We start from the raw sequence: 21,571 nt of genomic DNA on the forward strand, positions 1-21,571 counted from the left end.
AAACATGTTAGCAGAGGATGGTTTCGATCCATCGACCTCTGGGTTATGGGCCCAGCACGCTTCCGCTGCGCCACTCTGCTTCCAACCACCCCAGATGGGACTTGAACCCACAAACCCTGGCTTAGGAGTTTTTTATTTTTGTTCATACTCCATTGCTAAAAAAACAGGTTAGCAGAGGATGGTTTCGATCCATCGACATCTGGGTTATGGGCCCAGCACGCTTCCGCTGCGCCACTCTGCTTCCAACCACCCAAGATTGGACCCACAAACCCTGACTTAGGAGTACAGTATCTTATCCATTAGGCCACTGGGGCACTGTGTTCTCAGTGTGACCTATACGAACTGATAGAAGAGGTAAAAAAATATATAATGGCAGGCACTGACAAATGCCCATGAAATTACGAATTTTTTATTTTTGTTCATACTCCATTGCTAAAAAAGCATGTTAGCAGAGGATGATTTCGATCCATCGACCTCTGGGTTATGGGCCCAGCACGGTTCCGCTGCGCCACTCTGCTTCCAACCACCCCAGATGGGACTTGAACCCACAATCCCTGGCTTAGGAGGCCAGTGCCTTATCCAGTAGGCCACTGGGGCACTGTGTTCTCAGTATGACCTATACGAACTGATAGAAGAGGTAAAAAAATATATAATGGCAGCCACTGACAAATGCCCATGAAATTACGATTTTTTTTATTTTTGTTCGTACTCCATTGCTAAAAAAAACAGGTTAGCAGAGGATGGTTTCGATCCATCGACCTCTGGGTTTTGAGCCCAGCACGCTTCCGCTGCGCCACTCTGCTTCCAACCACCCCAGATGGGACTTGAACCCACAATCCCTGGCTTAGGAGGCCAGTGCCTTATCCATTAGGCCAGTGGGGCACTGTGTTCTCAGTGTGACCTATACGAACTGATAGAAGAGGTAAAAAAATATATAATGGCAGGCACTGACAAATGCCCATGAAATTACGATTTTTTTTATTTTTGTTCGTACTCCATTGCTAAAAAAAACAGGTTAGCAGAGGATGGTTTCGATCCATCGACCTCTGGGTTATGGGCCCAGCACGCTTTCGCTGCGCCACTCTGCTTCCAACCACCCAAGTTTGGACCCACAAACCCTGACTTAGGAGTACAGTATCTTATCCATTAGGCCACTGGGGCACTGTGTTCTCAGTGTGACCTATACGAACTGATAGAAGAGGTAAAAAAATATATAATGGCAGGCACTGACAAATGCCCATGAAATTACGATTTTTTTTATTTTTGTTCATACTCCATTGCTAAAAAAACAGGTTAGCAGAGGATGGTTTCGATCCATCGACCTCTGGGTTATGGGCCCAGCACGCTTCCGCTGCGCCACTCTGCTTCCAACCACCCAAGATTGGACCCACAAACCCTGACTTAGGAGTACAGTATCTTATCCATTAGGCCACTGGGGCACTGTGTTCTCAGTGTGACCTATACGAACTGATAGAAGAGGTAAAAAAATATATAATGGCAGGCACTGACAAATGCCCATGAAATTATGAATTTTTTATTTTTGTTCATACTCCATTGCTAAAAAAGCATGTTAGCAGAGGATGGTTTCGATCCATCGACCTCTGGGTTATGGGCACAGCACGATGCCGCTGCGCCACTCTGCTTCCAACCACCCCAGATGGGACTTGAACCCACAATCCCTGGCTTAGGAGGCCAGTGCCTTATCCAGTAGGCCACTGGGGCACTGTGTTCTCAGTATGACCTATACGAACTGATAGAAGAGGTAAAAAAATATATAATGGCAGGCACTGACAAATGCCCATGAAATTACGATTTTTTTTATTTTTGTTCGTACTCCATTGCTAAAAAAAACAGGTTAGCAGAGGATGGTTGCGATCCATCGACCTCTGGGTTATGGGCCCAGCACGCTTCCGCTGCGCCACTCTGCTTCCAACCACCCCAGATGGGAATTGAACCCACAATCCCTGGCTTAGGAGGCCAGTGCCTTATCCATTAGGCCACTGGGGCACTGTGTTCTCAGTATGACCTATACGAACTGATTGAAGAGGTAAAAAAATATATAATGGCATGCACTGACAAATGCCCATTAAATTACGATTTTTTTTATTTTTGTTCGTACTCCATTGCTAAAAAAAACAGGTTAGCAGAGGATGGTTTCGATCCATCGACCTCTGGTTTATGGGCCCAGCACGCTTCCGCTGCGCCACTCTCCTTCCAACCACCCCAGATGGGACTTGAACCCACAATCCCTGGCTTAGGAGGCCAGTGCCTTATCCATTAGGCCACTGGGGCACTGTGTTCTCAGTATGACCTATACGAACTGATAGAAGAGGTAAAAAAATATATAATGGCAGGCACTGACAAATGCCCATGAAATTACGATTTTTTTATTTTTGTTCGTACTCCATTGCTAAAAAAAACAGGTTAGCAGAGGATGGTTTCGATCCATCGACCTCTGGGTTATGGGCCCAGCACGCTTCTGCTGTGCCACTCTGCTTCCAACCACACAAAATTGGACCCACGATCCCTGACTTAGGAGTACAGTATCTTATCCATTAGGCCACTGGGGCACTGTGTCTCAGTATGACCTATACGAACTGATAGAAGAGGTAAAAAAATATATAATGGCAGGCACTGACAAATGCCCATGAAATTACGATTTTTTTTATTTTTGTTCATACTCCATTGCTAAAAAAACAGGTTAGCAGAGGATGGTTTCGATCCATCGACCTCTGGGTTATGGGCCCAGCACGCTTCCGCTGCGCCACTCTGCTTCCAACCACCCAAGATTGGACCCACAAACCCTGACTTAGGAGTACAGTATCTTATCCATTAGGCCACTGGGGCACTGTGTTCTCAGTGTGACCTATACGAACTGATAGAAGAGGTAAAAAAATATATAATGGCAGGCACTGACAAATGCCCATGAAATTATGAATTTTTTATTTTTGTTCATACTCCATTGCTAAAAAAGCATGTTAGCAGAGGATGGTTTCGATCCATCGACCTCTGGGTTATGGGCACAGCACGATGCCGCTGCGCCACTCTGCTTCCAACCACCCCAGATGGGACTTGAACCCACAATCCCTGGCTTAGGAGGCCAGTGCCTTATCCAGTAGGCCACTGGGGCACTGTGTTCTCAGTATGACCTATACGAACTGATAGAAGAGGTAAAAAAATATATAATGGCAGGCACTGACAAATGCCCATGAAATTACGATTTTTTTTATTTTTGTTCGTACTCCATTGCTAAAAAAAACAGGTTAGCAGAGGATGGTTGCGATCCATCGACCTCTGGGTTATGGGCCCAGCACGCTTCCGCTGCGCCACTCTGCTTCCAACCACCCCAGATGGGAATTGAACCCACAATCCCTGGCTTAGGAGGCCAGTGCCTTATCCATTAGGCCACTGGGGCACTGTGTTCTCAGTATGACCTATACGAACTGATTGAAGAGGTAAAAAAATATATAATGGCATGCACTGACAAATGCCCATTAAATTACGATTTTTTTTATTTTTGTTCGTACTCCATTGCTAAAAAAAACAGGTTAGCAGAGGATGGTTTCGATCCATCGACCTCTGGTTTATGGGCCCAGCACGCTTCCGCTGCGCCACTCTCCTTCCAACCACCCCAGATGGGACTTGAACCCACAATCCCTGGCTTAGGAGGCCAGTGCCTTATCCATTAGGCCACTGGGGCACTGTGTTCTCAGTATGACCTATACGAACTGATAGAAGAGGTAAAAAAATATATAATGGCAGGCACTGACAAATGCCCATGAAATTACGATTTTTTTTATTTTTGTTCGTACTCCATTGCTAAAAAAAACAGGTTAGCAGAGGATGGTTTCGATCCATCGACCTCTGGGTTATGGGCCCAGCACGCTTCTGCTGTGCCACTCTGCTTCCAACCACACAAAATTGGACCCACGATCCCTGACTTAGGAGTACAGTATCTTATCCATTAGGCCACTGGGGCACTGTGTCTCAGTATGACCTATACGAACTGATAGAAGAGGTAAAAAAATATATAATGGCAGGCACTGACAAATGCCCATGAAATTACGATTTTTTTTATTTTTGTTCATACTCCATTGCTAAAAAAACAGGTTAGCAGAGGATGGTTTCGATCCATCGACCTCTGGGTTATGGGCCCAGCACGCTTCCGCTGCGCCACTCTGCTTCCAACCACCCAAGATTGGACCCACAAACCCTGACTTAGGAGTACAGTATCTTATCCATTAGGCCACTGGGGCACTGTGTTCTCAGTGTGACCTATACGAACTGATAGAAGAGGTAAAAAAATATATAATGGCAGGCACTGACAAATGCCCATGAAATTATGAATTTTTTATTTTTGTTCATACTCCATTGCTAAAAAAGCATGTTAGCAGAGGATGGTTTCGATCCATCGACCTCTGGGTTATGGGCACAGCACGATGCCGCTGCGCCACTCTGCTTCCAACCACCCCAGATGGGACTTGAACCCACAATCCCTGGCTTAGGAGGCCAGTGCCTTATCCAGTAGGCCACTGGGGCACTGTGTTCTCAGTATGACCTATACGAACTGATAGAAGAGGTAAAAAAATATATAATGGCAGGCACTGACAAATGCCCATGAAATTACGATTTTTTTTATTTTTGTTCGTACTCCATTGCTAAAAAAAACAGGTTAGCAGAGGATGGTTGCGATCCATCGACCTCTGGGTTATGGGCCCAGCACGCTTCCGCTGCGCCACTCTGCTTCCAACCACCCCAGATGGGAATTGAACCCACAATCCCTGGCTTAGGAGGCCAGTGCCTTATCCATTAGGCCACTGGGGCACTGTGTTCTCAGTATGACCTATACGAACTGATTGAAGAGGTAAAAAAATATATAATGGCATGCACTGACAAATGCCCATTAAATTACGATTTTTTTAATTTTTGTTCGTACTCCATTGCTAAAAAAAACAGGTTAGCAGAGGATGGTTTCGATCCATCGACCTCTGGTTTATGGGCCCAGCACGCTTCCGCTGCGCCACTCTCCTTCCAACCACCCCAGATGGGACTTGAACCCACAATCCCTGGCTTAGGAGGCCAGTGCCTTATCCATTAGGCCACTGGGGCACTGTGTTCTCAGTATGACCTATACGAACTGATAGAAGAGGTAAAAAAATATATAATGGCAGGCACTGACAAATGCCCATGAAATTACGATTTTTTTTATTTTTGTTCGTACTCCATTGCTAAAAAAAACAGGTTAGCAGAGGATGGTTTCGATCCATCGACCTCTGGGTTATGGGCCCAGCACGCTTCTGCTGTGCCACTCTGCTTCCAACCACACAAAATTGGACCCACGATCCCTGACTTAGGAGTACAGTATCTTATCCATTAGGCCACTGGGGCACTGTGTCTCAGTATGACCTATACGAACTGATAGAAGAGGTAAAAAAATATATAATGGCAGGCACTGACAAATGCCCATGAAATTGCGATTTTTTTTATTTTTGTTCGTACTCCATTGACAAAAAAACAGGTTAGCAGAGGATGGTTTCAATCCATCGACCTCTGTGTTATGGGCCCAGCACGCTTCCGCTTAGCCACTCTGCTTCCAACCACCCCAGATGGGACTTGAACCCACAATCCCTGGCTTAGGAGGCCAGTGCCTTATCCATTAGGCCACTGGGGCACTGTGTTCTCAGTGTGACCTATACGAACTGATAGAAGAGGTAAAAAAATATATAATGGCAGGCACTGACAAATGCCCATGAAATTACGATTTTTTTTATTTTTGTTCGTACTCCATTGCTAAAAAAAACAGGTTAGCAGAGGATGGTTTCGATCCATCGACCTCTGGGTTATGGGCCCAGCACGCTTCCGCTGCGCAACTCTGCTTCCAACCACACAAAATTGGACCCACAATCCCTGGTTTAGGAGGCCAGTGCCTTATCCATTAGGCCACTGGGGCACTGTGTTCTCAGTATGACCTATACGAACTGATAGAAGAGGTAAAAAAATATATAATGGCAGGCACTGACAAATGCCCATGAAATTACGATTTTTTTTATTTTTGTTCGTACTCCATTGCTAAAAAAAACAGGTTAGCAGAGGATGGTTTCGATCCATCGACCTCTGGGTTATGGGCCCAGCACGCTTCCGCTGCGCCACTCTGCTTCCAACACCCAAGATTGGACCCACAAACCCTGACTTAGGAGTACAGTATCTTATCCATTAGGCCACTGGGGCACTGTGTTCTCAGTATGACCTATACGAACTGATAGAAGAGGTAAAAAAATATATAATGGCAGGCACTGACAAATGCCCATGAAATTACGAATTTTTTTATTTTTGTTCATACTCCATTGCTAAAAAAACAGGTTAGCAGAGGATGGTTTCGATCCATCGACCTCTGGGTTATGGGCCCAGCACGCTTCCGCTGCGCCACTCTGCTTCCAACCACCCAAGATTGGACCCACAAACCCTGACTTAGGAGTACAGTATCTTATCCATTAGGCCACTGGGGCACTGTGTTCTCAGTGTGACCTATACGAACTGATAGAAGAGGTAAAAAAATATATAATGGCAGGCACTGACAAATGCCCATGAAATTATGAATTTTTTATTTTTGTTCATACTCCATTGCTAAAAAAGCATGTTAGCAGAGGATGGTTTCGATCCATCGACCTCTGGGTTATGGGCACAGCACGATGCCGCTGCGCCACTCTGCTTCCAACCACCCCAGATGGGACTTGAACCCACAATCCCTGGCTTAGGAGGCCAGTGCCTTATCCAGTAGGCCACTGGGGCACTGTGTTCTCAGTATGACCTATACGAACTGATAGAAGAGGTAAAAAAATATATAATGGCAGGCACTGACAAATGCCCATGAAATTACGATTTTTTTTATTTTTGTTCGTACTCCATTGCTAAAAAAAACAGGTTAGCAGAGGATGGTTGCGATCCATCGACCTCTGGGTTATGGGCCCAGCACGCTTCCGCTGCGCCACTCTGCTTCCAACCACCCCAGATGGGAATTGAACCCACAATCCCTGGCTTAGGAGGCCAGTGCCTTATCCATTAGGCCACTGGGGCACTGTGTTCTCAGTATGACCTATACGAACTGATTGAAGAGGTAAAAAAATATATAATGGCATGCACTGACAAATGCCCATTAAATTACGATTTTTTTTATTTTTGTTCGTACTCCATTGCTAAAAAAAACAGGTTAGCAGAGGATGGTTTCGATCCATCGACCTCTGGTTTATGGGCCCAGCACGCTTCCGCTGCGCCACTCTCCTTCCAACCACCCCAGATGGGACTTGAACCCACAATCCCTGGCTTAGGAGGCCAGTGCCTTATCCATTAGGCCACTGGGGCACTGTGTTCTCAGTATGACCTATACGAACTGATAGAAGAGGTAAAAAAATATATAATGGCAGGCACTGACAAATGCCCATGAAATTACGATTTTTTTTATTTTTGTTCGTACTCCATTGCTAAAAAAAACAGGTTAGCAGAGGATGGTTTCGATCCATCGACCTCTGGGTTATGGGCCCAGCACGCTTCTGCTGTGCCACTCTGCTTCCAACCACACAAAATTGGACCCACGATCCCTGACTTAGGAGTACAGTATCTTATCCATTAGGCCACTGGGGCACTGTGTCTCAGTATGACCTATACGAACTGATAGAAGAGGTAAAAAAATATATAATGGCAGGCACTGACAAATGCCCATGAAATTACGATTTTTTTTATTTTTGTTCATACTCCATTGCTAAAAAAACAGGTTAGCAGAGGATGGTTTCGATCCATCGACCTCTGGGTTATGGGCCCAGCACGCTTCCGCTGCGCCACTCTGCTTCCAACCACCCAAGATTGGACCCACAAACCCTGACTTAGGAGTACAGTATCTTATCCATTAGGCCACTGGGGCACTGTGTTCTCAGTGTGACCTATACGAACTGATAGAAGAGGTAAAAAAATATATAATGGCAGGCACTGACAAATGCCCATGAAATTATGAATTTTTTATTTTTGTTCATACTCCATTGCTAAAAAAGCATGTTAGCAGAGGATGGTTTCGATCCATCGACCTCTGGGTTATGGGCACAGCACGATGCCGCTGCGCCACTCTGCTTCCAACCACCCCAGATGGGACTTGAACCCACAATCCCTGGCTTAGGAGGCCAGTGCCTTATCCAGTAGGCCACTGGGGCACTGTGTTCTCAGTATGACCTATACGAACTGATAGAAGAGGTAAAAAAATATATAATGGCAGGCACTGACAAATGCCCATGAAATTACGATTTTTTTTATTTTTGTTCGTACTCCATTGCTAAAAAAAACAGGTTAGCAGAGGATGGTTGCGATCCATCGACCTCTGGGTTATGGGCCCAGCACGCTTCCGCTGCGCCACTCTGCTTCCAACCACCCCAGATGGGAATTGAACCCACAATCCCTGGCTTAGGAGGCCAGTGCCTTATCCATTAGGCCACTGGGGCACTGTGTTCTCAGTATGACCTATACGAACTGATTGAAGAGGTAAAAAAATATATAATGGCATCTACTGACAAATGCCCATTAAATTACGATTTTTTTAATTTTTGTTCGTACTCCATTGCTAAAAAAAACAGGTTAGCAGAGGATGGTTTCGATCCATCGACCTCTGGTTTATGGGCCCAGCACGCTTCCGCTGCGCCACTCTCCTTCCAACCACCCCAGATGGGACTTGAACCCACAATCCCTGGCTTAGGAGGCCAGTGCCTTATCCATTAGGCCACTGGGGCACTGTGTTCTCAGTATGACCTATACGAACTGATAGAAGAGGTAAAAAAATATATAATGGCAGGCACTGACAAATGCCCATGAAATTACGATTTTTTTTATTTTTGTTCGTACTCCATTGCTAAAAAAAACAGGTTAGCAGAGGATGGTTTCGATCCATCGACCTCTGGGTTATGGGCCCAGCACGCTTCTGCTGTGCCACTCTGCTTCCAACCACACAAAATTGGACCCACGATCCCTGACTTAGGAGTACAGTATCTTATCCATTAGGCCACTGGGGCACTGTGTCTCAGTATGACCTATACGAACTGATAGAAGAGGTAAAAAAATATATAATGGCAGGCACTGACAAATGCCCATGAAATTGCGATTTTTTTTATTTTTGTTCGTACTCCATTGACAAAAAAACAGGTTAGCAGAGGATGGTTTCAATCCATCGACCTCTGTGTTATGGGCCCAGCACGCTTCCGCTTAGCCACTCTGCTTCCAACCACCCCAGATGGGACTTGAACCCACAATCCCTGGCTTAGGAGGCCAGTGCCTTATCCATTAGGCCACTGGGGCACTGTGTTCTCAGTGTGACCTATACGAACTGATAGAAGAGGTAAAAAAATATATAATGGCAGGCACTGACAAATGCCCATGAAATTACGATTTTTTTTATTTTTGTTCGTACTCCATTGCTAAAAAAAACAGGTTAGCAGAGGATGGTTTCGATCCATCGACCTCTGGGTTATGGGCCCAGCACGCTTCCGCTGCGCAACTCTGCTTCCAACCACACAAAATTGGACCCACAATCCCTGGTTTAGGAGGCCAGTGCCTTATCCATTAGGCCACTGGGGCACTGTGTTCTCAGTATGACCTATACGAACTGATAGAAGAGGTAAAAAAATATATAATGGCAGGCACTGACAAATGCCCATGAAATTACGATTTTTTTTATTTTTGTTCGTACTCCATTGCTAAAAAAAACAGGTTAGCAGAGGATGGTTTCGATCCATCGACCTCTGGGTTATGGGCCCAGCACGCTTCCGCTGCGCCACTCTGCTTCCAACACCCAAGATTGGACCCACAAACCCTGACTTAGGAGTACAGTATCTTATCCATTAGGCCACTGGGGCACTGTGTTCTCATTATGACCTATACGAACTGATAGAAGAGGTAAAAAAATATATAATGGCAGGCACTGACAAATGCCCATGAAATTACGAATTTTTTTATTTTTGTTCATACTCCATTGCTAAAAAAACAGGTTAGCAGAGGATGGTTTCGATCCATCGACCTCTGGGTTATGGGCCCAGCACGCTTCCGCTGCGCCACTCTGCTTCCAACCACCCAAGATTGGACCCACAAACCCTGACTTAGGAGTACAGTATCTTATCCATTAGGCCACTGGGGCACTGTGTTCTCAGTGTGACCTATACGAACTGATAGAAGAGGTAAAAAAATATATAATGGCAGGCACTGACAAATGCCCATGAAATTATGAATTTTTTATTTTTGTTCATACTCCATTGCTAAAAAAGCATGTTAGCAGAGGATGGTTTCGATCCATCGACCTCTGGGTTATGGGCACAGCACGATGCCGCTGCGCCACTCTGCTTCCAACCACCCCAGATGGGACTTGAACCCACAATCCCTGGCTTAGGAGGCCAGTGCCTTATCCAGTAGGCCACTGGGGCACTGTGTTCTCAGTATGACCTATACGAACTGATAGAAGAGGTAAAAAAATATATAATGGCAGGCACTGACAAATGCCCATGAAATTACGATTTTTTTTATTTTTGTTCGTACTCCATTGCTAAAAAAAACAGGTTAGCAGAGGATGGTTGCGATCCATCGACCTCTGGGTTATGGGCCCAGCACGATGCCGCTGCGCCACTCTGCTTCCAACCACCCCAGATGGGACTTGAACCCACAATCCCTGGCTTAGGAGGCCAGTGCCTTATCCAGTAGGCCACTGGGGCACTGTGTTCTCAGTATGACCTATACGAACTGATAGAAGAGGTAAAAAAATATATAATGGCAGGCACTGACAAATGCCCATGAAATTACGATTTTTTTTATTTTTGTTCGTACTCCATTGCTAAAAAAAACAGGTTAGCAGAGGATGGTTGCGATCCATCGACCTCTGGGTTATGGGCCCAGCACGCTTCCGCTGCGCCACTCTGCTTCCAACCACCCCAGATGGGAATTGAACCCACAATCCCTGGCTTAGGAGGCCAGTGCCTTATCCATTAGGCCACTGGGGCACTGTGTTCTCAGTATGACCTATACGAACTGATTGAAGAGGTAAAAAAATATATAATGGCATGCACTGACAAATGCCCATTAAATTACGATTTTTTTTATTTTTGTTCGTACTCCATTGCTAAAAAAAACAGGTTAGCAGAGGATGGTTTCGATCCATCGACCTCTGGTTTATGGGCCCAGCACGCTTCCGCTGCGCCACTCTCCTTCCAACCACCCCAGATGGGACTTGAACCCACAATCCCTGGCTTAGGAGGCCAGTGCCTTATCCATTAGGCCACTGGGGCACTGTGTTCTCAGTATGACCTATACGAACTGATAGAAGAGGTAAAAAAATATATAATGGCAGGCACTGACAAATGCCCATGAAATTACGATTTTTTTTATTTTTGTTCGTACTCCATTGCTAAAAAAAACAGGTTAGCAGAGGATGGTTTCGATCCATCGACCTCTGGGTTATGGGCCCAGCACGCTTCTGCTGTGCCACTCTGCTTCCAACCACACAAAATTGGACCCACGATCCCTGACTTAGGAGTACAGTATCTTATCCATTAGGCCACTGGGGCACTGTGTCTCAGTATGACCTATACGAACTGATAGAAGAGGTAAAAAAATATATAATGGCAGGCACTGACAAATGCCCATGAAATTGCGATTTTTTTTATTTTTGTTCGTACTCCATTGACAAAAAAACAGGTTAGCAGAGGATGGTTTCAATCCATCGACCTCTGTGTTATGGGCCCAGCACGCTTCCGCTTAGCCACTCTGCTTCCAACCACCCCAGATGGGACTTGAACCCACAATCCCTGGCTTAGGAGGCCAGTGCCTTATCCATTAGGCCACTGGGGCACTGTGTTCTCAGTGTGACCTATACGAACTGATAGAAGAGGTAAAAAAATATATAATGGCAGGCACTGACAAATGCCCATGAAATTACGATTTTTTTTATTTTTGTTCGTACTCCATTGCTAAAAAAAACAGGTTAGCAGAGGATGGTTTCGATCCATCGACCTCTGGGTTATGGGCCCAGCACGCTTCCGCTGCGCAACTCTGCTTCCAACCACACAAAATTGGACCCACAATCCCTGGTTTAGGAGGCCAGTGCCTTATCCATTAGGCCACTGGGGCACTGTGTTCTCAGTATGACCTATACGAACTGATAGAAGAGGTAAAAAAATATATAATGGCAGGCACTGACAAATGCCCATGAAATTACGATTTTTTTTATTTTTGTTCGTACTCCATTGCTAAAAAAAACAGGTTAGCAGAGGATGGTTTCGATCCATCGACCTCTGGGTTATGGGCCCAGCACGCTTCCGCTGCGCCACTCTGCTTCCAACACCCAAGATTGGACCCACAAACCCTGACTTAGGAGTACAGTATCTTATCCATTAGGCCACTGGGGCACTGTGTTCTCAGTATGACCTATACGAACTGATAGAAGAGGTAAAAAAATATATAATGGCAGGCACTGACAAATGCCCATGAAATTACGATTTTTTTTATTTTTGTTCGTACTCCATTGCTAAAAAAAACAGGTTAGCAGAGGATGGTTTCGATCCATCGACCTCTGGGTTATGGGCCCAGCACGCTTCCGCTGCGCCACTCTGCTTCCAACACCCAAGATTGGACCCACAAACCCTGACTTAGGAGTACAGTATCTTATCCATTAGGCCACTGGGGCACTGTGTTCTCAGTGTGACCTATACGAACTGATAGAAGAGGTAAAAAAATATATAATGGCAGGCACTGACAAATGCCCATGAAATTACGAATTTTTTATTTTTGTTCATACTCCATTGCTAAAAAAACAGGTTAGCAGAGGATGGTTTCGATCCATCGACCTCTGGGTTATGGGCCCAGCACGCTTCCGCTGCGCCACTCTGCTTCCAACCACCCAAGATTGGACCCACAAACCCTGACTTAGGAGTACAGTATCTTATCCATTAGGCCACTGGGGCACTGTGTTCTCAGTGTGACCTATACGAACTGATAGAAGAGGTAAAAAAATATATAATGGCAGGCACTGACAAATGCCCATGAAATTATGAATTTTTTATTTTTGTTCATACTCCATTGCTAAAAAAGCATGTTAGCAGAGGATGGTTTCGATCCATCGACCTCTGGGTTATGGGCCCAGCACGCTTCCGCTGCGCCACTCTGCTTCCAACCACCCCAGATGGGACTTGAACCCACAATCCCTGGCTTAGGAGGCCAGTGCCTTATCCAGAAGGCCACTGGGGCACTGTGTTCTCAGTATGACCTATACGAACTGATAGAAGAGGTAAAAAATATATAATGGCAGGCACTGACAAATGCCCATGAAATTACGTTTTTTTTTTTTTTTGTTCGTACTCCATTGCTAAAAAAAACAGGTTAGCAGAGGATGGTTTTGATCCATCGACCTCTGGGTTAAGGACCCAGCACGCTTCCGCTGCGCCACTCTGCTTCCAACACCCAAGATTGGACCCACAAACCCTGACTTAGGAGTACAGTATCTTATCCATTAGGCCACTGGGGCACTGTGTTCTCAGTGTGACCTATACGAACTGATAGAAGAGGTAAAAAAATATATAATGGCAGGCACTGACAAATGCCCATGAAATTACGAATGTTTTATTTTTGTTCATACTCCATTGCTAAAAAAAACAGGTTAGCAGAGGATGGTTTTGATCCATCGACCTCTGGGTTATGGGCCCAGCACGCTTCCGCTGCGCCACTCTGCTTCCAACCACCCCAGATGGGACTTGAACCCACAATCCCTGGCTTAGGAGGCCAGTGCCTTATCCATTAGGCCACTGGGGCACTGTGTTCTCAGTATGACCTATACGAACTGATTGAAGAGGTAAAAAAATATATAATGGCATGCACTGACAAATGCCCATGAAATTACGATTTTTTTAATTTTTGTTCGTACTCCATTGCTAAAAAAAACAGGTTAGCAGAGGATGGTTTCGATCCATCGACCTCTGGGTTAAGGGCCCAGCACGCTTCCGCTGCGCCACTCTGCTTCCAACACCCAAGATTGGACCCACAAACCCTGACTTAGGAGTACAGTATCTTATCCATTAGGCCACTGGGGCACTGTGTTCTCAGTGTGACCTATACGAACTGATAGAAGAGGTAAAAAAATATATAATGGCAGGCACTGACAAATGCCCATGAAATTACGAATGTTTTATTTTTGTTCATACTCCATTGCTAAAAAAACATGTTAGCAGAGGATGGTTTCGATCCATCGACCTCTTGGTTATGGGCCCAGCACGCTTCCGCTGCGCCACTCTGCTTCCAACCACCCCAGATGGGACTTGAACCCACAAACCCTGGCTTAGGAGGCCAGTGCCTTATCGAGTAGGCCACTGGGGCACTGTGTTCTCAGTATGACCTATACGAACTGATAGAAGAGGTAAAAAAATATATAATGGCAGGCACTGACAAATGCCCATGAAATTACGATTTTTTTAAATTTTTGTTCGTACTCCATTGCTAAAAAAAACAGGTTAGCAGAGGATGGTTTCGATCCATCGACCTCTGGGTTATGGGCCCAGCACGCTTCCGCTGCGCCACTCTGCTTCCAACCACCCAAGATTGAACCCACAATCCCTGGCTTAGGAGTACAGTATCTTATCCATTAGGCCACTGGGGCACTGTGTTCTCAGTGTGACCTATACGAACTGATAGAAGAGGTAAAAAAATATATAATGGCAGGCACTGACAAATGCCCATGAAATTACGATTTTTTTTATTTTTGTTCGTACTCCATTGCTAAAAAAAACAGGTTAGCAGAGGATGGTTTCGATCCATCGACCTCTGGGTTATGGGCCCAGCACGCTTCCGCTGCGCCACTCTGCTTCCAACCACCCCAGATGGGACCCACAAACCCTGACTTAGGAGTACAGTATCTTATCCATTAGGCCACTGGGGCACTGTGTTATCAGTATGACCTATATGAACTGATAGAAGAGGTATAAACATATATAATGGCAGGCACTGACAAATGCCCATGAAATTACGAATTTTTTATTTTTGTTCGTACTCCATTGCTAAAAAAACAGGTTAGCAGAGGATGGTTTCGATCCATCGACCTCTGGGTTATGGGCCCAGCACGCTTCCGCTGCGCCACTCTGCTTCCAACCACCCAAGATTGGACCCACAAACCCTGACTTAGGAGTACAGTATCTTATCCATTAGGCAACTGGGGCACTGTGTTATCAGTATGACCTATATGAACTGATAGAAGAGGTAAAAACATATATAATGGCAGGCACTGACAAATGCCCATGAAATTACGAATGTTTTATTTTTGTTCATACTCCATTGCTAAAAAAACATGTTAGCAGAGGATGGTTTCGATCCATCGACCTCTTGGTTATGGGCCCAGCACGCTTCCGCTGCGCCACTCTGCTTCCAACCACCCCAGATGGGACTTGAACCCACAAACCCTGGCTTAGGAGGCCAGTGCCTTATCGAGTAGGCCACTGGGGCACTGTGTTCTCAGTATGACCTATACGAACTGATAGAAGAGGTAAAAAATATATATAATGGCAGGCACTGACAAATGCCCATGAAATTACGATTTTTTTTATTTTTGTTCGTACTCCATTGCTAAAAAAAACAGGTTAGCAGAGGATGGTTTCGATCCATCGACCTCTGGGTTATGGGCCCAGCACGCTTCCGCTGCGCCACTCTGCTTCCAACCACCCCAGATGGGACCCACAAACCCTGGCTTAGGAGGCCAGTGCCTTATCCATTAGGCCACTGGGGCACTGTGTTCTCAGTATGACCTATACGAACTGATAGAAGAGGTGAAAAAATATATAATTGCAGGCACTGACAAATGCACATGAAATTACGATTTTTTTTATTTTTGTTCGTACTCCATTGCTAAAAAAAACAGGTTAGCAGAGGATGGTTTCGATCCATCGACCTCTGGGTTATGGGGCCAGCACGCTTCCTCTTCGCCACTCTGCTTCCAACCAGCCCAGATTGGACTTGAACCCACAATCCCTGGCTTAGGAGGCCAGTGCCTTATCCATTAGGCCACTGGGGCACTGTGTTCTCAGTATGACCTATACGAACTGATAGAAGAGGTAAAAAAACATATAATGGCAGGCACTGACAAATGCCCATGAAATTACGAATTTTTTATTTTTGTTCGTACTCCATTGCTAAAAAAACAGGTTAGCAGATGATGGTTTCGATCCATCGACCTCTGGGTTATGGGCCCAGCACGCTTCCGCTGCGCCACTCTGCTTCCAACCACCCAAGATTGGACCCACAAACCCTGACTTAGGAGTACAGTATCTTATCCATTAGGCCACTGGGGCACTGTGTTATCAGTATGACCTATATGAACTGATAGAAGAGGTAAAAACATATATAATGGCAGGCACTGACAAATGCCCATGAAATTACGAATTTTTTATTTTTGTTCGTACTCCATTGCTAAAAAAACAGGTTAGCAGACTATGGTTTCGATCCATCGAGCTCTGGGTTATGGGCCCAGCACGCTTCCGCTGCGCCACTCTGCTTCCAACCACCCAAGATTGGACCCACAAACCCTGACTTAGGAGTACAGTATCTTATCCATTAGGCAACTGGGGCACTGTGTTCTCAGTGTGACCTATACGAACTGATAGAAGAGGTAAAAAAATATATAATGGCAGGCACTGACAAATGCCCATGAAATTACGATTTTTTTATTTTTGTTCGTACTCCATTGCTAAAAAAAAAGGTTAGCAGATGATGGTTTCGATCCATCGACCTCTGGGTTATGGGCCAAGCACGCTTCCGCTGCGCCACTCTGCTTCCAACCACCCAAGATTGGACCCACAAACCCTGACTTAGGAGTACAGTATCTTATCCATTAGGCCACTGGGGCACTGTGTTATCAGTATGACCTATATGAACTGATAGAAGAGGTAAAAACATATATAATGGCAGGCACTGACAAATGCCCATGAAATTACGAATTTTTTATTTTTGTTCGTACTCCATTGCTAAAAAAACAGGTTAGCAGATGATGGTTTCGATCCATCAACCTCTGGGTTATGGGCCCAGCACGCTTCCGCTGCGCAACTCTGCTTCCAACCACCCCAGATGGGACTTGAACCCACAATCCCTGGCTTAGGAGGCCAGTGCCTTATCCATTAGGCCACTGGGGCACTGTGTTCTCAGTATGACCTATACGAACTGATAGAAGAGGTAAAAAAATATATAATGGCAGGCACTGACAAATGCCCATGAAATTACGATTTTTTTTATTTTTGTTCGTACTCCATTGCTAAAAAAAACAGGTTAGCAGAGGATGGTTTCGATCCATCGACCTCTGGGTTATGGGCCCAGCACGCTTCCACTGCGCCACTCTGCTTCCAACCACCCCAGATGGGACTTGAACCCACAAACCCTGACTTAGGAGTACAGTATCTTATCCATTAGGCCACTGGGGCACTGTGTTCTCAGTGTGACCTATACGAACTGATAGAAGAGGTAAAAAAATATATAATGGCAGGCACTGACAAACGCCCATGAAATTACGAATTTTTTATTTTTGTTCATACTCCATTGCTAAAAAAACATGTTAGCAGAGGATGGTTTCGATCCATCGACCTCTGGGTTATGGGCCCAGCACGCTTCCGCTGCGCCACTCTGCTTCCAACCACCCCAGAAGGGACTTGAACCCACAATCCCTGGCTTAGGAGGCCAGTGCCTTATCCAGTAGGCCACTGGGGCTCTGTGTTCTCAGTATGAGCTATACGAACTGATAGAAGAGGTAAAAAATTATATAATGGCTGGCACTGACAAATGCCCATGAAATTACGATTTTTTTTATTTTTGTTCGTACTCCATTGCTAAAAAAAACAGGTTAGCAGAGGATGGTTTCGATCCATCGACCTCTGGGTTATGGGCCCAGCACGCTTCCGCTGCGCCACTCTGCTTCCAACCACCCCAGATGGGACTTGAACCCACAATCCCTGGCTTAGGAGGCCAGTGCCTTATCCATTAGGCCACTGGGGCACTGTGTTCTCAGCATGACCTATACGAACTGATAGAAGAGGTAAAAAAATATATAATTGCAGGCACTGACAAATGCACATGAAATTACGATTTTTTTTATTTTTGTTCGTACTCCATTGCTAAAAAAAACAGGTTAGCAGAGGATGGTTTCGATCCATCGACCTCTGGGTTATGGGGCCAGCACGCTTCCTCTTCGCCACTCTGCTTCCAACCAGCCCAGATTGGACGTGAACCCACAATCCCTGGCTTAGGAGGCCAGTGCCTTATCCATTAGGCCACTGGGGCACTGTGTTCTCAGTATGACCTATACGAACTGATAGAAGAGGTAAAAAAACATATAATGGCAGGCACTGACAAATGCCCATGAAATTACGATTTTTTTTATTTTTGTTCGTACTCCATTGCTAAAAAAAACAGGTTAGCAGATGATGGTTTCGATCCATCGACCTCTGGGTTATGGGCCCAGCACGCTTCCGCTGCGCCACTCTGCTTCCAACCACCCAAGATTGGACCCACAAACCCTGACTTAGGAGTACAGTATCTTATCCATTAGGCCACTGGGGCACTGTGTTATCAGTATGACCTATATGAACTGATAGAAGAGGTAAAAACATATATAATGGCAGGCACTGACAAATGCCCATGAAATTACGAATTTTTTATTTTTGTTCGTACTCCATTGCTAAAAAAACAGGTTAGCAGACTATGGTTTCGATCCATCGACCTCTGGGTTATGGGCCCAGCACGCTTCCGCTGCGCCACTCTGCTTCCAACCACCCAAGATTGGACCCACAAACCCTGACTTAGGAGTACAGTATCTTATCCATTAGGCAACTGGGGCACTGTGTTCTCAGTGTGACCTATACGAACTGATAGAAGAGGTAAAAAAATATATAATGGCAGGCACTGACAAATGCCCATGAAATTACGAATTTTTTATTTTTGTTCGTACTCCATTGCTAAAAAAAAAGGTTAGCAGATGATGGTTTCGATCCATCGACCTCTGGGTTATGGGCCAAGCACGCTTCCGCTGCGCCACTCTGCTTCCAACCACCCAAGATTGGACCCACAAACCCTGACTTAGGAGTACAGTATCTTATCCATTAGGCCACTGGGGCACTGTGTTATCAGTATGACCTATATGAACTGATAGAAGAGGTAAAAACATATATAATGGCAGGCACTGACAAATGCCCATGAAATTACGAATTTTTTATTTTTGTTCGTACTCCATTGCTAAAAAAACAGGTTAGCAGAGGATGGTTTCGATCCATCGACCTCTGGGTTATGGGCCCAGCACGCTTCCGCTGCGCCACTCTGCTTCCAACCACCCAAGATTGGACCCACAAACCCTGACTTAGGAGTACAGTATCTTATCCATTAGGCAACTGGGGCACTTTGTTCTCAGTGTGACCTATACGAACTGATAGAAGAGGTAAAAACATATATAATGGCAGGCACTGACAAATGCCCATGAAATTACGAATTTTTTATTTTTGTTCGTACTCCATTGCTAAAAAAACAGGTTAGCAGACTATGGTTTCGATCCATCGACCTCTGGGTTATGGGCCCAGCACGCTTCCGCTGCGCCACTCTGCTTCCAACCACCCAAGATTGGACCCACAAACCCTGACTTAGGAGTACAGTATCTTATCCATTAGGCAACTGGGGCACTGTGTTCTCAGTGTGACCTATACGAACTGATAGAAGAGGTAAAAAAATATATAATGGCAGGCACTGACAAATGCCCATGAAATTACGAATTTTTTATTTTTGTTCGTACTCCATTGCTAAAAAAAAAGGTTAGCAGATGATGGTTTCGATCCATCGACCTCTGGGTTATGGGCCAAGCACGCTTCCGCTGCGCCACTCTGCTTCCAACCACCCAAGATTGGACCCACAAACCCTGACTTAGGAGTACAGTATCTTATCCATTAGGCCACTGGGGCACTGTGTTATCAGTATGACCTATATGAACTGATAGAAGAGGTAAAAACATATATAATGGCAGGCACTGACAAATGCCCATGAAATTACGAATTTTTTATTTTTGTTCGTACTCCATTGCTAAAAAAACAGGTTAGCAGAGGATGGTTTCGATCCATCGACCTCTGGGTTATGGGCCCAGCACGCTTCCGCTGCGCCACTCTGCTTCCAACCACCCAAGATTGGACCCACAAACCCTGACTTAGGAGTACAGTATCTTATCCATTAGGCAACTGGGGCACTTTGTTCTCAGTGTGACCTATACGAACTGATAGAAGAGGTAAAAAAATATATAATGGCAGACACTGACAAATGCCCATGAAATTACGAATTTTTTATTTTTGTTCATACTCCATTGCTAAAAAAACAGGTTAGCAGATGATGGTTTCGATCCATCGACCTCTGGGTTACGGGCCCAGCACGCTTCCGCTGCGCCACTCTGCTTCCAACCACCCCAGATGGGACTTGAACCCACAATCCCTGGCTTAGGAGGCCAGTGCCTTATCCAGTAGGCCACTGGGGCACTGTGTTCTCAGTATGAGCTATACGAACTGATAGAAGAGGTAAAAAATTATATAATGGCTGGCACTGACAAATGCCCATGAAATTACGATTTTTTTTATTTTTGTTCGTACTCCATTGCTAAAAAAAACAGGTTAGCAGAGGATGGTTTCGATCCATCGACCTCTGGGTTATGGGCCCAGCACGCTTCCGCTGCGCCACTCTGCTTCCAACCACCCCAGATGGGACTTGAACCCACAATCCCTGGCTTAGGAGGCCAGTGCCTTATCCATTAGGCCACTGGGGCACTGTGTTCTCAGTATGACCTATACGAACTGATAGAAGAGGTAAAAAAATATATAATTGCAGGCACTGACAAATGCACATGAAATTACGATTTTTTTTATTTTTGTTCGTACTCCATTGCTAAAAAAAACAGGTTAGCAGAGGATGGTTTCGATCCATCGACCTCTGGGTTATGGGGCCAGCACGCTTCCTCTTCGCCACTCTGCTTCCAACCAGCCCAGATTGGACTTGAACCCACAATCCCTGGCTTAGGAGGCCAGTGCCTTATCCATTATGCCACTTGGGCACTGTGTTCTCAGTATGACCTATACGAACTGATAGAAGAGGTAAAAAAACATATAATGGCAGGCACTGACAAATGCCCATGAAATTACGAATTTTTTATTTTTGTTCGTACTCCATTGCTAAAAAAACAGGTTAGCAGATGATGGTTTCGATCCATCGACCTCTGGGTTATGGGCCCAGCACGCTTCCGCTGCGCCACTCTGCTTCCAACCACCCAAGATTGGACCCACAAACCCTGACTTAGGAGTACAGTATCTTATCCATTAGGCCACTGGGGCACTGTGTTATCAGTATGACCTATATGAACTGATAGAAGAGGTAAAAACATATATAATGGCAGGCACTGACAAATGCCCATGAAATTACGAATTTTTTATTTTTGTTCGTACTCCATTGCTAAAAAAACAGGTTAGCAGACTATGGTTTCGATCCATCGAGCTCTGGGTTATGGGCCCAGCAC

At 45.3% G+C, this 21,571-nt stretch overlaps 30 non-coding genes across 30 annotated transcripts; all 30 read right to left on the reverse strand.

Moving 5' to 3' along the window:
* Window positions 1–524: 524 nt before the first annotated feature.
* trnar-ccu (transfer RNA arginine (anticodon CCU)) lies at window positions 525–597 on the reverse strand. The gene has a single exon. It is a non-coding gene; the product is annotated as a tRNA-Arg (tRNA).
* A 134-nt stretch (window positions 598–731) lies between these two features.
* trnal-caa (transfer RNA leucine (anticodon CAA)) lies at window positions 732–803 on the reverse strand. The gene has a single exon. It is a non-coding gene; the product is annotated as a tRNA-Leu (tRNA).
* An 846-nt stretch (window positions 804–1,649) lies between these two features.
* trnar-ccu (transfer RNA arginine (anticodon CCU)) lies at window positions 1,650–1,722 on the reverse strand. Its single transcript has one exon. It is a non-coding gene; the product is annotated as a tRNA-Arg (tRNA).
* Window positions 1,723–1,934: 212 nt separating this feature from the next.
* On the reverse strand, window positions 1,935–2,007 carry trnar-ccu (transfer RNA arginine (anticodon CCU)). The gene has a single exon. It is a non-coding gene; the product is annotated as a tRNA-Arg (tRNA).
* Window positions 2,008–2,219: 212 nt separating this feature from the next.
* trnar-ccu (transfer RNA arginine (anticodon CCU)) lies at window positions 2,220–2,292 on the reverse strand. Its single transcript has one exon. It is a non-coding gene; the product is annotated as a tRNA-Arg (tRNA).
* A 765-nt stretch (window positions 2,293–3,057) lies between these two features.
* On the reverse strand, window positions 3,058–3,130 carry trnar-ccu (transfer RNA arginine (anticodon CCU)). Its single transcript has one exon. It is a non-coding gene; the product is annotated as a tRNA-Arg (tRNA).
* Window positions 3,131–3,342: 212 nt separating this feature from the next.
* On the reverse strand, window positions 3,343–3,415 carry trnar-ccu (transfer RNA arginine (anticodon CCU)). Its single transcript has one exon. It is a non-coding gene; the product is annotated as a tRNA-Arg (tRNA).
* A 212-nt stretch (window positions 3,416–3,627) lies between these two features.
* Window positions 3,628–3,700, reverse strand: trnar-ccu (transfer RNA arginine (anticodon CCU)). Its single transcript has one exon. It is a non-coding gene; the product is annotated as a tRNA-Arg (tRNA).
* A 766-nt stretch (window positions 3,701–4,466) lies between these two features.
* On the reverse strand, window positions 4,467–4,539 carry trnar-ccu (transfer RNA arginine (anticodon CCU)). The gene has a single exon. It is a non-coding gene; the product is annotated as a tRNA-Arg (tRNA).
* Window positions 4,540–4,751: 212 nt separating this feature from the next.
* trnar-ccu (transfer RNA arginine (anticodon CCU)) lies at window positions 4,752–4,824 on the reverse strand. Its single transcript has one exon. It is a non-coding gene; the product is annotated as a tRNA-Arg (tRNA).
* Window positions 4,825–5,036: 212 nt separating this feature from the next.
* trnar-ccu (transfer RNA arginine (anticodon CCU)) lies at window positions 5,037–5,109 on the reverse strand. The gene has a single exon. It is a non-coding gene; the product is annotated as a tRNA-Arg (tRNA).
* Window positions 5,110–5,598: 489 nt separating this feature from the next.
* Window positions 5,599–5,671, reverse strand: trnar-ccu (transfer RNA arginine (anticodon CCU)). The gene has a single exon. It is a non-coding gene; the product is annotated as a tRNA-Arg (tRNA).
* A 1,045-nt stretch (window positions 5,672–6,716) lies between these two features.
* trnar-ccu (transfer RNA arginine (anticodon CCU)) lies at window positions 6,717–6,789 on the reverse strand. The gene has a single exon. It is a non-coding gene; the product is annotated as a tRNA-Arg (tRNA).
* A 212-nt stretch (window positions 6,790–7,001) lies between these two features.
* On the reverse strand, window positions 7,002–7,074 carry trnar-ccu (transfer RNA arginine (anticodon CCU)). Its single transcript has one exon. It is a non-coding gene; the product is annotated as a tRNA-Arg (tRNA).
* Window positions 7,075–7,286: 212 nt separating this feature from the next.
* Window positions 7,287–7,359, reverse strand: trnar-ccu (transfer RNA arginine (anticodon CCU)). Its single transcript has one exon. It is a non-coding gene; the product is annotated as a tRNA-Arg (tRNA).
* Window positions 7,360–8,125: 766 nt separating this feature from the next.
* On the reverse strand, window positions 8,126–8,198 carry trnar-ccu (transfer RNA arginine (anticodon CCU)). Its single transcript has one exon. It is a non-coding gene; the product is annotated as a tRNA-Arg (tRNA).
* A 212-nt stretch (window positions 8,199–8,410) lies between these two features.
* On the reverse strand, window positions 8,411–8,483 carry trnar-ccu (transfer RNA arginine (anticodon CCU)). Its single transcript has one exon. It is a non-coding gene; the product is annotated as a tRNA-Arg (tRNA).
* Window positions 8,484–8,695: 212 nt separating this feature from the next.
* Window positions 8,696–8,768, reverse strand: trnar-ccu (transfer RNA arginine (anticodon CCU)). The gene has a single exon. It is a non-coding gene; the product is annotated as a tRNA-Arg (tRNA).
* Window positions 8,769–9,257: 489 nt separating this feature from the next.
* trnar-ccu (transfer RNA arginine (anticodon CCU)) lies at window positions 9,258–9,330 on the reverse strand. The gene has a single exon. It is a non-coding gene; the product is annotated as a tRNA-Arg (tRNA).
* A 1,045-nt stretch (window positions 9,331–10,375) lies between these two features.
* trnar-ccu (transfer RNA arginine (anticodon CCU)) lies at window positions 10,376–10,448 on the reverse strand. Its single transcript has one exon. It is a non-coding gene; the product is annotated as a tRNA-Arg (tRNA).
* A 212-nt stretch (window positions 10,449–10,660) lies between these two features.
* On the reverse strand, window positions 10,661–10,733 carry trnar-ccu (transfer RNA arginine (anticodon CCU)). Its single transcript has one exon. It is a non-coding gene; the product is annotated as a tRNA-Arg (tRNA).
* A 212-nt stretch (window positions 10,734–10,945) lies between these two features.
* trnar-ccu (transfer RNA arginine (anticodon CCU)) lies at window positions 10,946–11,018 on the reverse strand. Its single transcript has one exon. It is a non-coding gene; the product is annotated as a tRNA-Arg (tRNA).
* Window positions 11,019–11,230: 212 nt separating this feature from the next.
* trnar-ccu (transfer RNA arginine (anticodon CCU)) lies at window positions 11,231–11,303 on the reverse strand. The gene has a single exon. It is a non-coding gene; the product is annotated as a tRNA-Arg (tRNA).
* Window positions 11,304–11,792: 489 nt separating this feature from the next.
* trnar-ccu (transfer RNA arginine (anticodon CCU)) lies at window positions 11,793–11,865 on the reverse strand. Its single transcript has one exon. It is a non-coding gene; the product is annotated as a tRNA-Arg (tRNA).
* Window positions 11,866–13,748: 1,883 nt separating this feature from the next.
* Window positions 13,749–13,821, reverse strand: trnar-ccu (transfer RNA arginine (anticodon CCU)). The gene has a single exon. It is a non-coding gene; the product is annotated as a tRNA-Arg (tRNA).
* Window positions 13,822–17,107: 3,286 nt separating this feature from the next.
* Window positions 17,108–17,180, reverse strand: trnar-ccu (transfer RNA arginine (anticodon CCU)). Its single transcript has one exon. It is a non-coding gene; the product is annotated as a tRNA-Arg (tRNA).
* Window positions 17,181–17,314: 134 nt separating this feature from the next.
* Window positions 17,315–17,386, reverse strand: trnam-cau (transfer RNA methionine (anticodon CAU)). Its single transcript has one exon. It is a non-coding gene; the product is annotated as a tRNA-Met (tRNA).
* Window positions 17,387–17,960: 574 nt separating this feature from the next.
* trnar-ccu (transfer RNA arginine (anticodon CCU)) lies at window positions 17,961–18,033 on the reverse strand. The gene has a single exon. It is a non-coding gene; the product is annotated as a tRNA-Arg (tRNA).
* Window positions 18,034–20,469: 2,436 nt separating this feature from the next.
* On the reverse strand, window positions 20,470–20,542 carry trnar-ccu (transfer RNA arginine (anticodon CCU)). Its single transcript has one exon. It is a non-coding gene; the product is annotated as a tRNA-Arg (tRNA).
* A 212-nt stretch (window positions 20,543–20,754) lies between these two features.
* trnar-ccu (transfer RNA arginine (anticodon CCU)) lies at window positions 20,755–20,827 on the reverse strand. Its single transcript has one exon. It is a non-coding gene; the product is annotated as a tRNA-Arg (tRNA).
* Window positions 20,828–21,571: the final 744 nt, after the last annotated feature.

Source organism: Salvelinus fontinalis, chromosome 41 (genome assembly GCF_029448725.1).
Source record: "Salvelinus fontinalis isolate EN_2023a chromosome 41, ASM2944872v1, whole genome shotgun sequence".
Lineage (NCBI taxonomy): Eukaryota > Metazoa > Chordata > Actinopteri > Salmoniformes > Salmonidae > Salvelinus > Salvelinus fontinalis.